The sequence below is a fragment of the Tiliqua scincoides genome, chromosome 3 (assembly GCF_035046505.1).
Source record: "Tiliqua scincoides isolate rTilSci1 chromosome 3, rTilSci1.hap2, whole genome shotgun sequence".
In the NCBI taxonomy this organism is placed as follows: domain Eukaryota; kingdom Metazoa; phylum Chordata; class Lepidosauria; order Squamata; family Scincidae; genus Tiliqua; species Tiliqua scincoides.
The window spans coordinates 159,855,510-159,871,359 of NC_089823.1; positions in this window are offsets into that span (position 1 = coordinate 159,855,510).

The window sequence follows — 15,850 nt, forward strand, 5'->3', positions numbered from 1 at the left end:
CTGGAGGAAAGGGGACCTCCACTCCCTTCATCTCCTAAGCCTAGCAGAGGCCGCACATGTCCGTTCATGAACTCTGTAAGGCTCAGATTGAACCTTAGGTGAAAAAAGTCACTTCTGCTTTTTTCATAAAACTGGAAGTGATGTTTTTAATGCCTTATAAGGCTCTGGGGGGCCCAAGATAAGCAGATGGGGGCATGCCTGTAATACAACCTTTCATACTCTCCCTTCTCTCCAGATCATCGTAGGAGAACTATGTGCTGTGCCAGGGTTCCATCCCCATCAGGCCATCCTTACCAGATTTCAAACAAAGGGAACAGCTCTAGTGTTCTCTGTTGTAAAGTACAAGGGCCTCCGATCACTTCAGAAGATGTATGTAAGCAACTATGAACTATGAGTAAATTATTCCTTATGAAAACCTTACCAGCCTCCACTCCTGGGAATTATTTATGTATTTAGAAGATTTAGATCTCGCCTTTCTTATGCTGAAGCAAAAGCTCAAGGCAGCTTATAATTCAGATTCAAATAAATAAACTCATAATAAGGGAACACAACTAACTGGAGGAGAGCAACTATTTGAAAACAAAGAACTGCTACAGAGGCACAGGGGGGCAGACAAACGACCCGTCACACAAACGCAAGACAGAATAAAAATGTTTTGAGCCCTTGCCGAAAGACCACGAGGGAAGGGGAAGTTCTTGGTTCCCCCGGTATGGAATTCCATAGTTGTGGTGCCACTACAGAGAAGGCTCTCCCTCGTGCCTCCATTCTTCTAACTTGGGTTAAAGGCGGCATTGAAGAAGAGCCCCTTCAGATGACCTAAGAGCATGGGCCGAATTGTATGGGAGAAGGCAGTCCCTTAGATAACCTGGACCCAAACTGATGGTTGATATTTCGTATGTAAGATATCCCATAGAAAATAATATTTTGTATGGGATATCTTACCATCGAATGGGTGTGCTTTTGCTGATTGCTCACTTACTGTGCCCATTTTGCCTTTCTTGCCTTCAAACGTGTTCTTCTGTTGACCTATTTGATTTTGTTGCAATGCACTTTCTATCAGTGGGATGACTCAACATTGGGCCATATCCTACACACCTTGGTTGTGCAAGTGCAATTTCTTTGGAAATTTACATACAGTTTCTCTAAGGGAAAAGAAGTAGGAAATGGGGCACAGACAAGTGTCATTTTGGATTCAGCTTGGGCCTAATGCATTCACTAACTATGATTCTGGACTCCATACCTAAGTTCATTTCATTTAAGTTTCTATAAGCCATGCCAAACAGGTTAAAACCACTAGTGTAGGTCTGACTCCATTTTATGAGCCTGCAGTACCTTTGCCAGCAGCTGTGGGAAGCAAGCTAATTGAGAACAAAGCTCCTTATCTTGGGTGGCCATGTGAAATTGTCTTGCTAATTGGGAATAGTCAGACTGCATGACAGTAGCTTCCAGAGATAACATCCAGCGATAAGAAGGAACTTGGGATAGCTAAACCAAACCGCCGGTTAGCTAAGAGCTAAGTTTAAGGTATTAAAAAATCCTGTAATGGGAGGGGGTGAACCCTGCTCTGGAGTTGCTCTTTGCCATCCATCAGGGGCAGCTCTTGGTTTCTGTCATAGTGTGACAGGTAGAAGAGCTAAGCTTTGCTTATGCTCAGAAAGTTGAAAACGGTCCAGGTGAGCATTAGGAGTAAGTAGGCTGAGGAGCTTAGCTTATTATAATTGTAATTATTCTCTGAAATATCTAAATGCCTTCCAACTTAAAATAAACTTTAATCCTATTCTCTAAATAAATCATTCTATTATGACTAGCTTGTGTTTGCAAAGTTCAAAGTACAAGGGAACTGAGTTTGCTCATAGAACTTCAGTATCCCTTTGGCTGAAGGGCTGGCTGTGTGCAAGAACTTGAAGGAATGCAACAACAGAAGGAATGTGCTGATTCCTGGAGAAGGGGAAAAACGCATCCCTTTAAAATCAGTTTAAAAAACTGAACAGTCCTTTAACAATAGCCTCCTTAATGAGAGAGAGAGGGGGGGCAGCTGGCTTACAATCCATCAATCCTTCTCTCTCCAGGCGACCCCTCCCTTCTTCCTGAGCACCTGAAAGAAAGGTGATCACTTTGCATTAGTGAAGGGAGGGGCTGAGTGAAGGGCCTTTCTTTCTAAGTGCCTGGAGGATGACTGATTGATGAACTGCCTTCTTAATGACTCTTACGTTACATCACAAAAGTCAGCAAGGCTGTTTTTCAATCACCAGAGCAAAGGCACTTAGTTTTTAAAATTGATTTGCTTTCTTGTGTTTTTGTGCCATCCACGTGAGTTCCTCGCAAATAATGGGACTCAACCTGCATATGATATTCTGGTCAATTTTCATATAATAGAAACCTACATTTTTGGTTTGCAAGGTCTCGATGCCTATGGATCTCATTTGGTTTGAATCTGGAAGTGAAATAGCATGTTGTACCATAATGGTTAAAAAACATTTTAAAAAAGCAACATTTTTTTTTCAGCCTCCTTTCATTGTGAATGAAAACGACAACAACAAAATAAAAAAGGAAAAAAAAATAAAAGGGAAATTACATAATACTATGAATAAAAGATATGCAGACTACAAAACCTACCAAAAATCTTAAAATATTAAGCCATCTTAAAAATCTTAATAAGCCATCTATAAATAAATCTTTAAGAAAGCTGCCAAATGTCCAGAACACATGTCTATTGGTAATTGCCTTCTATAGGCCATACTTTCAAATGTTCATAAATACAAAAGGTCTTCAGTCCTTAGAAGAATAGTGGGGTGGGGGCACATATGCTAGCCGGTTAGAGGCACTTTCTTCAAATGGGTGCTCCTCTTTTTAGCAGGGGGAGAGTAAACTGGCCCGCCTCACCCCAGTAGTGTCTTTTCTAGTGGCTGTCTGCTGGTGTTCTTTTGCATCTTTTTAGATTGTGAGCCCTTTTGGAACAGGGAGCCATTAGTTATTTCATTTTCTTTTTTGTTCACAACAACAACAACAACATCTTTGCCTTCGTTGTTATAAGGGCACGAAGAGTCAATTTCTACTATTCTATAGATAACTTCCATCAGTTAGACAGTCAAAAATGACATAACCTCAAATATCAATGTTTGATATAATACAAACTTAATACAGCTAATAACCTCTTCTTAGAAGAATTATATCTCTATACAAGACCACATCATCTGCCTCACCATAGTTACGCACCACAACGATGGAATTTGAACCGGGGAAACTAAGGACTACCCCCTCCCTCATGGCTTCTTAGTGAGGACTCAAAATGTTTCTGTTTCATTTTGTGTGTGTGTGTGTGTGTGTGTGTGTGTGTGTGTGTGTGTGTGTGTGTGTGTGTGTGTGCATGAGGTATTGTCTATCTGAACCCTGGGGTGTATGGGGTGTTCAGGGAGGGGTAGCACCTCTGGTGTAGGGGCATGTTGTGTCCTTTCTGGGCAGCTTGTCCACCTTTGGTCCCCACCTGTCACTCAGCTCTCACCTGTGGCTCCCAGTAGCTGTAGCATGTGCAGCGGCCACACCCCTGCTACAGCTTCGACAGGCTGGCCAAACCAGGTTGAGGATAACCGTCAGGTCATTGCCCTTCGGTGAGTTAGGGATTTGTCTATCCCGAGCATGTGAAGACAGACTTTGGCGGATTGAGCAGATGAGTCCTTCTAGAATAGGACCAATGGTCATGAAGGTGGTTTCTGCAAGTGATGTGGTATGCTAAGAGCATGGCAAGACACGAAGAAATGAAAGTAGAGTGATCGCGCTCCACGTCAGCAAAACCAATCCTGGGGATTGCTTCATTGCCTTCCCCCTGCTCCCACTGCCTCCCCCCGCCCCCGCAAGGACTTACTGCACTTTTCAAACTCCTGGAGGGTTTGAAAACCACAGCCTTAACATATGTATAAGTGTCATCAATCCAGTCTTTAAATAGATAACTCTTATCAGCTGCCATTAAGAGGGTTTCTTGCAAGTAAACCATTTCAGCATTAAGACTTCCAAGTTATAGAAAACTTTTTAATGTTTGCTAGAATCTTGAAGCCCTTTACATTCCATAAAATCAAACATTTTACATAAATCACAATAGAATAATAAATGATGGAACCTACCCCCACTAGAAAAATATAGCCCAATCCAGTTGATACATTAGAAAAAAGAAAAATTAAAAAGAAAATTGCAGGGGAGTGAATGGAGGCCTTCAGACCTTTCCCATTGGCAACAATTGCAACAATTGCTCAGACTGCTGTCAAAATTATAGAGACTGTGAAGTTGCTCTGAAAGTTGTTAACAAAACAATGAGTTTATCCAAACCTCAAATGGGAGAGTCTATAGCAGTGGCGGCTAACCTATGGTATGTGTGCGGGCACGCACGCCATCACCCCAGCAGCCAGATGGGAGCCTCTAGGATCGCTGCCCCAGGAGCCACCAACAGCTGCGGCACCTCTGCCTGAGGAGCAGGCACAGGCACAAAGCCAGCCTCCTCCTGCTTGACAGAAGCTGGGGCAAAGGAGGGAGGGGCTAGGCCAAGGGGGGAAAGGAACGGACAGCAAGGGGAAGAAGAAGATCAGGCAGGGCTCCCAAGATGCCCCATCTAGCCAGGCCACGTGGGGGGGAGGAAGGCTGAGAGTCCCTCTGCCCAGCAGCCCAATGGGAGTGCTTCCTCCCTCCCCTATCTGGGGTAAGGCGGGCAGTTCACATGCCGCGTGAGAGTGCGGGCATGTGGGTGGGCACAGCAAAGCTGCTGCTGCTGCTGGCTTTCGGGAGCCAGCCCTGCACGTGGTGCTGGTCCTGAAGTAAGTCTCATTAAAGTCATTGGGGTTTGCATCCCAGGCTAGGATTGCAGCCTGAGAGCCCAATCCTATGCATGTCTACTCAGCAGTCAGTCCATTGTAGTCAGTGGGGCTTACTCCCAGGAAAGTGAGGGTAGGATTGCAGCCCTAGTCAAAAAGGGGGGGGGGGTTTGCTCCTAGTTAAAGAGTCCAATCCTATGCACGGCTACTTTATGACATGCAGTCCCATTATAGTCAAAGTCAGTCCCATTATAGTCAATGGGGTTTGCTCCCAGGAAAGCGTGGCTAGGATTGCAACTTTGGAGCCCGCTCCTGTCTACTTCTGTCTAATCAGAAGTAAGCCCCATTAGAGTGTGCGTGTCTACTCAGAATTAAGCCCCATTACAGTGGATGAGACTTGCTCCCAGGAAAGGGTGGCTGGCATCACAGCCTTGGAGCCTGCTCCTGTGCATGTCTACTCAGAAGTAAGCCCCATTAGAGTGTGCGTGTCTACTCAGAAGTAAGCCCCATTTCAGTGGATGAGGCTTGCTCCCAGGAAAGGGTGGCTGGCATTGCAGCCTTGGAGCCTGCTCCTGTGCATGTCTACTCAGAGGTAAGCCCCATTACAGTGTGCGTGTCGACTCTGAAGTAAGCCCCATTACAGTGGATGAGGCTTGCTACCAGGAAAGGGTGGCTGGCATTGGAGCCTTGGAGCCCTCTCCTGTGCGTGTCTACTCAGAAGTAAGCCCCATTAGAGTGAATGAGCCTTACTCCTAGGAAAGAGTGGCTGGGATTGCAGCCTTAGAGCCCACTTCTGTGGGTGGGGCTTTTTTAAAAAAATATTTTCTTGTTTGAGAAAATGAGCAGTGGCAAGGTCTTGCAGCCACCCCCTCCCTGCCAATATTTCTTTACCTAGCATGTAATTAGTCTGAGGAACTCTTTGCCACAGGTAGCAGTGATGACAACTTGCCTAGATGCCTTTAAGAAGTGATTGGACAAATTTCTAGAGGTAAGGTTCATTACAGGTTACAAGTAATAGTAGGTATAAGATGTTACTGTATGAGTTTTTTTTAAACTAAACCCTCAGTATTCAGGATAAATTGTTGTGTTGGCACTTTATGATAAATAAGTAGGTTTTGGGCCGCAGTTTGGGCACTCAGTCTCTAAAAGGTTCGCGGTCACTGGTCTATAGTTTTAATAACCATGCAGAAGAAGAAGCAGTCGGCAGCCCAATCTTGAGCTGCCCGGGGTGCGCGACTGCAGCAGTGCTGAAAATGGCTGACGCCACATCCTGCATACCCAAGGCAGCTGCTGGCAGCACTTCGGCAGAAGGGGACTTTTGCCTCCTTGCCCCGGGGAAGCGCAGTAGCCCTGCAATTGAACTATTCGATTCACCACCAACCCAAAGGTTGGCGGTGAATCAAGTGCCTTCCTGTCGGGTGGTGAGCCCAACACAGAGGCATTGGATTCGGCGGATCGAAGCTCCACAGGTCCCGCCTCCATCCCTCCCTGCTCCTTCCCTCCCCTGGCATGTCTCCCCCAACCCTCGCCCTCCCTCCTGCCTCCCCGTAATGCCTCCTCCCTGTTGGAGGAAATTAAAAATAGTTTCTTCTTTGGGGGAGAAGCAGAGTAGCTTAAGGAGCAGACCCCCCCCCCCATTGGGTATCACCCAAGGGAACCTCCCTCACCCGGCTGACTGCTAATCAATAAAAAAAGACAAAGAGGCAATGGCTTGTTAAAGTTGCAAAAAAGAAGTTATTAACTTACAGTTCCACTGAGTGTGTATTTACAGCATCTGATTAGGATCAGAGGTTCAGCTATTACTTAGAGATAGCAAGGCCCTGGAGCTGCCTTGCCCTGCATGCCTTGTGCTCCAGATGGCCTGGGCATCAGAGCGCTGGTGTGCGCCATCTTAACAGGTCGGTGGTCAGAGGACAAGAGGAAGTGCTCAGAGGAGAAAGGAAGGATAATGGGTTAGGGCCACACGCCACAAGGATCACAGAGAGAACAGGTAGAAAGGTCAGATTCACTGGGCCATAGCTTGACCCCTTCTGGACAGCATCCTGCCCCCTCTGGACAGCAGATAGAGTTGCACCAACTCCAACACCCCTTCTCAACTCAGGATGCACGAGTCTAGCAGATTCGTACTTTCTCATAGACTCTGGAATTTATCTCTTGCTAGTGGCTTAGTCGGGATGTCTGCTATCATTTCTTGGGTTGACAGTAGTCCATTCTGACAAGTCCTTTCTTGATCATATCACGCACAAAGTGATTTCTGATATCTATGTGCTTTGTGTGTGCATTTTGGCTTTCTGATTGTGCCAATCTGATGCAACTCTGGTTGTCTTCAAACACTTGGATTGGCTTTTGTTCATCTATGCCCAAATCACTTAACAACTGGCAAAGCCACATTACTTCTCTGCATGTTTCTGATGCAGATATGTACTCGGCCTCTGTGGAAGAAAGAGCAACAGAGGTTTGTTTCCTGCTTGCCCAGCTTATTGCTCCACCCCATAAAGAGCCACATGTCCACTGGTTGACTTTCATTCAGTTCTGTCTTCTCTCCAGTCTGAGTCAGTGTAGACTACTAATTTAGGCTTTTTACTGGTTGGCAACTTCAGTCTGAAGTCTTGGGTGCCTTCCAGGTACCTTGCAACACTTTTAACTCCAAGCCAGTCCCATTTTGCGGGAGAATTAGTTTTTCTGCTCAAAATCCCTACAGCAGTAGCAATGTCTGACCTGGTTGTGTTGGACAGGTAAAGCAACCAGCCTATTGCTTCTCTGTATTGTGTATTGTTTGGGAGAGGTTCACTTTCATCCTTTTGTTTAAGAAAGTTGTTCTCCATTGGTGTAGCTGTTGGGTGTGCATCTTTGAGTCCTAGTGACTCCAACAAGTCCAAAATCTTTGTTTTCTGACTGAGAAGAAAACTTCCATCTTACTCTCTGTCCACTTGCATACCCAAGTAATAAGTGACATCTCCTAGCTCCTTAATTTCCACCTCTTTGTTCAGGTGATTTACTATGTCTCTGTAGTCTTGTTCTCTCTCATAAAAACACAACAAGTCATCTACATAAACCAAGAGATATGTCCATTTTCTGTCCTTTTGTTTTGTGTACAGACACTGGTCTGCTGCACCTTGTGTGAAGTGTTGTTGCGTTAACATCTGGTCCAGTTTTTCATTCCACGCTTTGGCTGATTGCTTTAAGCCATACAGCCCCTTCTGAAGCTTGCATACAAGGTGAACTTTCTTGCTGTCTGTGAAACCGGGTGGTTGTTTCATATAAAGCATCTATCTCTTCTTATGCAGCTCTTTTCCAATTACTTGATTCATCTGCAGGCATTGCTTCCACTTCTTCCCAGGATTCTGGTTTGTGTTCTGGCAACAACCTTGCGAGGTAGGTCAGTCCAAATCTTGAAGGTGGTATGCCTTTGTTCTCTTGAGATGAGGTCCTGCTGGAACCTGGTCTGGTCCTGTGGCAACTTCTGGCTCCGACAATTCCTCTTCCCTATCAGTCTCCCCTTCTGCTGCTGCACTGGCCTCAGACTCTGGCGATGAGGGTCCTGGTATGTTGTTGTGGTAAACTGGTACATACATGAGTTCCCCATCTATCTGTGATAGACCCAGGGCTTTTTTTCTAATGGAATGCGGGGGGGACGGAGTTCCAGCACCTTTTTGCAGGGGCCCCTCCCCTTCGGAGGCATTCCGGGGGGGAGCAAAACAGAGGCATTTGCTGGGTAGGTGCTGGGGGGTGCAGGGTGGGCAGGAGCCTGGCCCCTGCCTGACTGCACAATGACCCCCTCCTGCCCCATCTCCAAGCTCTTGCCTGAGCCCAGCCCGCCTCCCCTCCCCCCACGCTCCGCTTCCCTGCGCAGCTTCCAAGCTGGTGGAGGGCGCGGAGGACACGCGCCAACGCCGAGGAAGAGGATGGACAGCCAGCCAGCCAGGGAGACGGGCTGCGGCACCCACGGAACGCCCAGGTACTGGCTTGGCGGAGGAGGAGGGGAAGGAAGCTGGCTGGTGCAGCCCCGTGCCATTCTGCAGCGCGAGCCTAGGCATGTCTACTCAGAAGTAAGTCTCATTCAATGGGGCTTGCTCCTGGGAAAGGGTGCATAGCCTTGCAGCCTGAGAGCCCAAGCCTATGCAAGTCTACTCAGAAGTAAGTTCCATTGTGTTCAATGGGGCTTACTCCTGGGAAAGTGTCATAGCCTTGCAGCCTGAGTAGACAGGCAGAGGAAGGACTCTGAGGCTGCAGTCCTCTCCACACTTTCCTGGGAGGAAGCCCCACTGCCTCTACTGGGACTGACTTCTGAGGAGACAGCCATAGGCTTTGGCTCTGAGGCTGCAGTCCTCTCCACACTTTCCTGGGAGGAAGCCCCATTGACTCTAATGGGACTGACTTCTGAGTAGACAGGCACAGGATTGGGCCCTGAGGCTGCCATCCTATCCACAGTAAGCCCCATTCACTAAAGTTAGCTTCTGAGTAGACATGCATAGGATTGGGCTCTTAGGCTGCAATCCTAGGCACTTTCCTGGGAGTAAGCTCCATTGACTAGAACAAGACTTACTTCAGAGTAGACATACCTAGGATTGGGCTCTTAATCCTGGCAGAGATATATATCTGCACCTGTTCTCACATGCTAAGGGCAGGTGAAAAGGGATTCTACGTATGTACAACATGCTGTCCAGCCTTGCCAGAGATCCTCCTCATCCCTCCCCCACAAGCATGCCCTCCTCCAGCCAGTGTTTGCAGCTCCTCTCCAGCAATGCACAGCAGCTGCTCAGGGCAGCACAGAACATACAATTGCATGCCAAGCACCTTCCCAAAGACACAGGTGCAGAGTATTCTGATACCTGAATTAAACCATATTTAATCACTTGTTTGCAAACGTAGCTGTTTCTATGTGCACCTAAGGACCCCTCTCGTGTAAGAATTCCTTTTTTGTTCTTACTCCCACAGTTGCTTAGAGTAATTTTACTACATGGAAGTCATGTAAGCCATTTTTTGGAATCCATTCACTGCTTCCTCTCCTCAAAGTAGTGCCACACTGCATACTACACACTACAAGTGCACCTATACAGTATTTTTCCCCATGTGTAGAAAAAGTAGCTAGGGGGAAGGGGATGTGGAGATTGACAGCCCAATCCTATGCATGTCTACTCAGAAGTAAGTTCATCTTTAGGGGGGAAGCACATAAAAAAATATTTTATTTCTCCAATAAAAAATGGTTTAAAATAAATAAATAAATAAAAGATTGTGAGTTCCTGCACCTTTTCTTTTACAAAAAAAGCACTGGATAGACCATCAATGAACTTTTTACCCTTGTCAACTCTCTCATTCTCAGCAAAGTATAGACCATGCCTAGTGGTCACCTTTCCAGTGTGCATGTCTATAACTGTGTAACTTTTTGTGCCTGGAGCATATCCTATGAAGAGACCTTCTTCAGCTCTGAGGTCTAGCTTGGACCTTTTCTCCTTTGGAACATAAGTATAGACATTGCAGCCAAACACTCGAAGATGCTTCATGTCTGGTGCTCTGCCATGCCAAAGCTCAAAAGGAGTTTTGCTGTCTAGAACACCCTTAGTGGGTAGTCTGTTTTGCAAATAGTTAGCTGTGACTATTGCTTCACTCCAAAAATTTGTGGGTAGCTCTGCATCAGCATGCATCTATCGATTTCCAAGAGGCTTCTGTTTTTGCATTCTGCAATGGCATTTTGTTGTGGAGTGTATGGGACAGTCAAATTATGTTTGATTCCTTGGTTTTCTAAAAGGGACTTTGTGTGCTGTGAGGTGTACTCACCACCATTGTCCATCTGTAATGCGCCAGGATTCCTTCCAAATCTGTTCTTCACCATAGCTAGGTATTTTCTGAGCATCTCAGGAACTTCACTCTTCTCGCTTAGTAGATAAAGCACTGTATATCTTGAAAAATCATCCACAAATGTTAACACATATCTATAGTTCCCTAGTGAGGGACTGGGCATTGGACCAATTAAATCACTGTATACAATTTCCAAGACTTTGGCACTGCACTGTTCAGTCCTCTTTGGAAAGGATGGACTGACTGCCTTGGCTTTGATGCAGCATGCACACCTGTCTGGATGGTTTTCACAGTGTTTTACCTTTATTCCCTTTGCAAGGTCCTTGTTTTGCAAGTCTAGGACTGCAGTTGTGTCCCTGTGTCCCAGCCTGCGGTGCCACACCCTCAAGGATCACAGAGAAAACAGGTAGAAAGGTCCGATTCACTGGGTCATAGCTTGACCCCTTCTGGACAGCATCCTGCCCCCTCTGGACAGCAGACAGAGTTGCACCAACTCCAACACTCCCTGCCCTCTGCTCCCCTCTCCCTGGAACACCTCTTCCCCACCTCCTCCCACACTCATGCTTACCTCTCCACTACTCAGCAGTCCGTTCCTGGTCACTGCTGGGCTACCACCGGTGCTCACCCGGCAGTAGGTTTGCAAACGTGCCTTATGGCTTAGCACCGGCGCACACTGAGCTGGGCTTAGCACCGGCGCACACTGTTGCAAACATGCCATAAGGCATGTTTGCGAGGCCCAACACCCGGCCAGCACCCATGCTAGCCCTGCACCAGGCAGGTGCCCGGCCTCCGCGACTCAGTGGTCGCATGGGCCGCCGAGCCCTGGTAAGGAAAGCGGGGGTGTAGGGGGATGTGGGGAGGAGGCATTCCAGGGAGGGGGAAGTGGGTGGAGGGCAGAGAGGGGGCGGGAAAGAGGCATGCTGGGGGAGGGAGGAGGGAGGGAGGGAGGCGGGACCGGTGGCGCTCCACTCCACCAGAACCTGTCCATTCGTGTGGGGCTCGGCACCCTACATGAATGCCTTTACTTCACCACCGACCAAAAGGTGAATTGAGTAGCCCCATTGCAGAGAGTCCCATCTCCCAAGGTACCACCCACAGTAGCCCGTGTCGTGTAGGATGCAGCGGCAGCCGTTTTTTGTGCCGCCGAAGCTGCGCACCACGGGAGCTCAGGATTGGGCTGAAAGACAGCAAAGACAGCACTGAAACTGCTTCGATTATGCCATTATCTTAACTGGACCCTGCATTGGTTTTGAAGTTTATTTTAAAACTCATACTTCCTGCCTTATTTCCAAAGAATCAAGGCAGGTGACAATAGAAGTTCCTAAAACAAAAAACCAAAAAACAAAACAAAACAGAAAACAGTGATGGGAAGGAAATTTGCAGCAAGGAAATTTCCGGGAGGTGATTATATCTGAACTCATTAGTCCTCACAACATCAAAGCCTGGCAATAGCTTGGCACTCGTTTGCCTCATCATTTTCTCTACCTACAAGTCAGGCATTGTACAATGATCTCTGTTTCGGAAGGTGAGCAATGTGCTCATAAAAATTTTTTATTTTTATTAAGGTGCGTATCCGCCCTTTCCCTTCCCATTAGGGAGGTGTCAAAGATTGCTGTAGTATAATTGGTGTATGATTACAGAGGCCTAATATTCTTTAATTGTTATTTAATAATTGAAAGAGTCTAATATGATCGGTGCATATTTATATGCTGCAAAACTAAATGCACTATTAGTAACTCGTTCTTCTACTGAAGACTTTTCGCAGCATCAGAGATCCAAACTCTGTCGGAGAAGAGAAGCAAGGTAAGAAAGAAGGATTTTCTATGATGAATTTTTAATTTCAATTGGTAGTGTGCAGTTTTCTTTAGGAATACTATCTTAACAGCTTGTATTTTATGTGGTCCCCTTCACAAGAAGCTTTCTAATATACAATAAAGTATATTTTAGTAAGAGTCACTACACAATCCTATATATGTCTTCTATGAAGTCCCATTAACCTCAATGGGAACTACACCCAGAGAAACTCATATATTGATCACAGTCAAGACAAGAGTTGCCGGAACCTTTGACAATTATGTAGAGGAAATTTCAGCAGGTGCAGCTTTTCAATACCTGTTGCTATTATTATTATTATTATTATTATTATTATTATTATCTGTGAGTTACCAAGCAGCACTAAGTGAAAATTCCCTCTTCTACACAATTGTTAAAGGTCTCAGAGCCCTAAAGTTGAAAGGTTGGCCACCTCTGATCCAACACATGGTTACTCTCATGGTTTAAACAAGGTTTGAGATCACAATTAAATATTTACTTTCTTTTGAAATTGATAGGACTAAGTCAGATGAGATGAAAACCTTGTTTAATTGTTTTTAGGTTGCACTTATGAGAAATAATTTGCCAGAGAGCAGGTTACCTGGTTTTCATTTGGTAGCCTATTCCACCAGTATGGCAATATTACCAAGGGGTCAGTCATCTCCAGCTTTTGTGCTTAAATAGTCTTGGACGCCAAAAGAAGATGGTGAATGGAGAAAGGTTCTGTGGGGAAAACAGGAGTTCTTAGAACATCATAGAGTTATCCTTAGGAATGCTACAACTAAGCGAACAAAATTCTTCTGTATTTTTTCCCCCAATATCTCTATGTTGGCAAATGTTTATAAAAATGTCATGGCCTTCAGATATGGTTAAAGCAGGAGTGAGGAAACATTGGCTGAGGGACCACTTTTAGGAGAACCATATATCCCTCAACGTCTCACAACATAAGAGAATCTAAATACATGTGTACAATGCACCCCATTATCTGCAGAGTTTGGTTCCAGAAGCCCCAATAGATGAGAAATTTCAGCACTTATCAAATCCCTGACCAAGAAGCAGATCAGCCCAACATTATGCTGACTGCCATCCCTGCTTCCTTAAGCTGGACAAGGACCACCACCAGATCTTCAGTGGGGATGGGCTCACTGAAGGCTGAAAACGCCCCAACTTTTCTAGCATACCTGTTTAGGGCATAGTAATGGGGGCTTGGGCTATGCGCTTTGCCCTATGCGCTTTGACAAGTCATTGAACATTGAACATGAGAAGGACCTTTGGCAGTGCCATTTGCTCTGCCAGGAACATACCAGCAACAAAGTGTTATTATATAGGCACAGTGGCATTAAAACTCTAACAACACACATAACCCTTGGCAAGTGAGATGTTCCTGACTGACCACAGCTTAATCAACAAACCAGAAGCAGACCAAGTTGTTGCTGAAATCTATCATGCTCCCAGATGTGCACAACCACAATAGGAAAGAGCTCCAAACAGATGAGGTCAGTCATCAAACCCTGTTTGAACCAGTGATGTGCAGTCAGGGGAGGCAGGAGAGGCAGAACCTCACTGGATTCCACAAGTTAAAAAAAAAAAGGGTGGGAGCACATGGAACAAACAAGTGAAAAAACAACACTGTACCTTGCCTTTCTACATTCCTCCTTTTCACTCCAGCACAGTCAATGAGTTAAGCAGTATGGGAGGGGCAATTTGTAGAGCAGCTTCAATCGGTTAGGCTGCAATCATGGCTGGCTTCCAGTGAAAAACAGGCAGTGCCCATTTTTGGAACATTTGTCTCCTTTTGGTGGACAACAACAATGAAAATTGAGACTGACATGCAGTGATGCAGAGAGAGGGAGGGAGGGAGGGAGGGAGGGAGGGAGGGAGAGAGAGATTCAAAAAGGAAGGTAAGATCTGTGGACACTGAGAATGTGCAGAGTGCAGACAGAAGGGAGGAGGAGAGAGGGGGAGATTGAATTTAAAGGTGCAGATCTGTGGCCATTGATTGTCACATAGAGAGCATTTGAAGGAAAGCTGACCTGGTCATGGGCATGACTGGCACTGAGAGACAACATGAGACAGATTGACTTGGCACAGTGTGTCACCTTATTGGAGCATATTGGAGCATTGGCATGAAGATAGCTCCACAATCAAACCCTGACACTTCCAATAAGGGCATCTAAGGTAGGAGGGCTAGAAAAGATCTTACCTCTGACCCCCAAATAAGACTCCAGGCTGAGGTTTTTTGGGTTGAACTAGGGCCACTTTATTAACAACAAACAACAGAAAAACAGCAGCAGGGCTAGATGGGGCCAGGGGGCCAGCCCCCCGTCATGCAGGGGCCTAAAATTGGGGGAAATGGACCTGGCCATCTGCCTCCCCCAGGGCTCAAGGGCGAACCAACTGACTTGGGCTGCCACCAGTCGATTGACTGGGTACAGCCTGTCTATGTCACCCCCAAAGGGGACAGGGGAGCTGGCCAGCTGGCTCGCTGGGCAAACCATGCAAGCGTAGCCAGACCAGTCAAGGGGGTTTGCCAGCCTACCTCTTCGAGCCAGCTAGGCATCATGTGGGCAGTTCTGGCTCGCCCCCCTTGACCTTGCTGCCCTGGATGGACACTGAGTTGCCCTACCTATCCCGCCCTGCATGCATCACGCCAAGTGACCATATAAATGACAACCTACCAGAAACCACACCTCCAAAGACAGCAAGGAGGGGTAGGCAAAAAACCAGATACCTACGGCCAATTAATGTGCCAGCAGAAAATTCCTACCTGGCCCTGCAATAGCGACCAGCTAGTCTCAGACTGCGCCAACGGAGGGTGGGCAGGGTCACTGTGGCTCCCGGACTGAGCTTGAGCGGGAGGGAATTGCCCACAGGAGCTCAGTCCCCTCCCCGCCAAATGGCGTGGGCCAATGGGAGCCTGTCCCCTCAACCTACATGAGGCGGGGCAATGACTGCTAGCATGCACGGTGCTAATGGGCTTTCTCTGTCTGCTGCCAGTCAGACAAACTGGATTACATGAATTAGTGATCTGACCCAGTGCCACAGTTTTATGTTGCATATTTTGTCCCCCGGAGCAGCTGGCATTTCAGATCCGAGACCTGGAAAAACAGTGATCTATGTCTTTTACAGCACTTTTTTTTGTACGGTATAGTTTGTTTTGTCACAGTTTGGGCCCCTTCTTCTCAGGCCTGGCAATACTGTTTCCACGCATGACCTCTTTTTAAACAAACATTTATCCAAATAGGATGATTGCCTTGTTTATTTAAAAAACACACATTCTTTACAAATCCAAGTTTGTTTTTTTAAACCCATAAACAATGAAATTATCCCATTCTGATAAATGTTTTCATTCACCACAGAAACCTGCCTACAAGTCGATCCCACAGATAAGTCGAGGACAGGTTTTCAGCCAAAAATAATGGAATTTTCTATGAACCTCG